Genomic DNA, 2,500 nt, shown 5'->3' with positions numbered 1-2,500 from the left:
ATATAAATATATATATGTATATATATATAAATATATATATATATAGATATATAGATATGTATTTTTAGAGAGAGAGAGAGAGATATGGATAGATAGATATGTATATATAGATAACTAGATATATCTAGATATTAGCTGCACACAGACACACATACACACACACACACACACACATGTATATATATATGGAGAGAGAGAGAGAGAGAGAGAGAGAGAGAGAGAGAGAGAGAGAGAGAGAGAGAGAGAGAGAGAGAGAGAGAGAGAGATGGATGGATGGATAGATAGATATGTATATATACAGATATAGTCAATTAGATAGATATAGTTACACAGACACACACACAAATACATGTGTATATAAATATATATAAATACATAGATAGATAGATGTATATATCTATGCATATATACATATATACAACCCCCCTATGTGTGTACACACACACACACACACACACACATACACACATTTATTATCATTGTCGGACGCCGACGGGGCGCTTCCAGCCACGGGGGTCCCTCATGGCGAGTCTCCAGGCAGGCCCTCAGCCCATCTCTTGCTCCTCGTGAAAGGTCTGGTGGAGCTGTCCATGCCATGACCTTCTAGGTCCCACGGGCCTCCTCCGCCCAGAGTTGTCTTGCAAAGAGACAACCTGAAGTGCAGGGTCATCAACAGGGAATCGAGCCAGGTGCCTATATAGCTTGAGTTGGCGGTCCCGGATTATGCAAGTAACAGGTCTCTCTATATATACATATTTATGCATATATCTATTCACACACACACACACACACACACACACACACACACACACACACACACACACACACACACACACACACACACACGTACACACACACACTCACACACATACATACATATATGTATACATATACTTATTTATACATATATATATGTATAAATATATATTATATATATATATAAAAATATATATGTATATATATACATTTATATATATATATATGTATATATGTATATGTACACAAACACACACACACACACACACACACACACACACACACACACACACACACACACACACACACACACACACACACACACACACACACGCGCGCGCGCACCTATATATATATATATATATATATATATATATATACATACACTATCTTCCACTATTGATAATAATTACAAAGGCAGTAGCAACATCAGCTTCAAAGACAACACCAACATAACTATTAACAGCATGATGCAAAGGAACACAATAACCTGATACATTAAAGATTTTTGCGGGCATTAGAAATCACAAGTAATTCACTGTCAAGCGTATAATTGTTATCAACGAAAAAATCTGTAATATTAATTGCTACTTACTTTATGGCACATCAAGAGTTACTCTGTGTCCTACGACACATACTCCATTCGTGGGGTTGGTCCTTTCCCTGAAACACAGTACATTGTTGCGTAAAAAAGGAGGATCTTTTCACAGAGCAAAATGCATTTCCCGTTTCAGTTTCAGTAAATGATTAAATTAAATGCGTTTTGCCAATAATATTCGGTCTAGATGTTACTTTTAAATAGTTTTGTTTAACTGTATAGAGTGTGCTGGACCAAATAATTCCCAGGCAAATGTAAAGATATATGATTAAACGACAATGATGACAATGAGCTGAGATAATAATGCCATTCAGAATATACGATTTATGATTAAACCTTATCGGTTGTTATTATGGTTGCTGCTGATGCTATATTATCAATATTACTACTATCGCAATGATAATAATGATAATGATTATTATAACTATTAAAGTAAATCTTGTTGATGCTAATATTTGTATAACTTTTAAAAATATTCACTCTTCCTATCCTCATTATTACGAATGTTGTTATTATCATCATGGCTGTTATTATTATCATCATGCTCCTAATTGTTATTATGTGTTTTATCATTTTCATCATACTTGTAATTATTATTATGTTTTTTAATCATTATCATTATCTTCATAAATACAAACTAGTCTTTCCGATAGCGGTTCATTCTCACATTGCCAGTGTTCATTCTACTGTGTAGTCCCAGCACGGGACCATCCCTTTAAAACCCCTCTATACTGAGCCAAGCTTCATGGAACCGCTGGATGAGTGACGGAAACAAAATCTGGTCGGTGAGTGATCCCCATAGCGTTCGGGTCCGTGGTGGGTTCAACATCTAGACAGTAATGGTAAGAAATGACTGCAATAATATGTGTAATGATAATGATAGCAATATTAATAGTAATGATGATGATGATGATGATGATAATGATGATGATGATAATGATGACGATAAAGATGATGATGATAATGATAATGATAATGATGATGATGATGATGATGATGATGATGATGATGATGATGAAGATGATATTGATAATGATAATAGTAATAATAGTAATAATAATAATAATAGTGATAATAATATTAGTAATAATAATAATAATAACAATAATAATATTAGTAATGATAATAATGGTAGTAGTAAACATG

This window comes from Penaeus chinensis, chromosome 40 (assembly GCF_019202785.1).
Source record: "Penaeus chinensis breed Huanghai No. 1 chromosome 40, ASM1920278v2, whole genome shotgun sequence".
Taxonomy (NCBI): domain Eukaryota; kingdom Metazoa; phylum Arthropoda; class Malacostraca; order Decapoda; family Penaeidae; genus Penaeus; species Penaeus chinensis.
The sequence above is the reverse complement of the archived record's forward strand: the minus strand, read 5'-3'. Positions refer to the sequence as shown.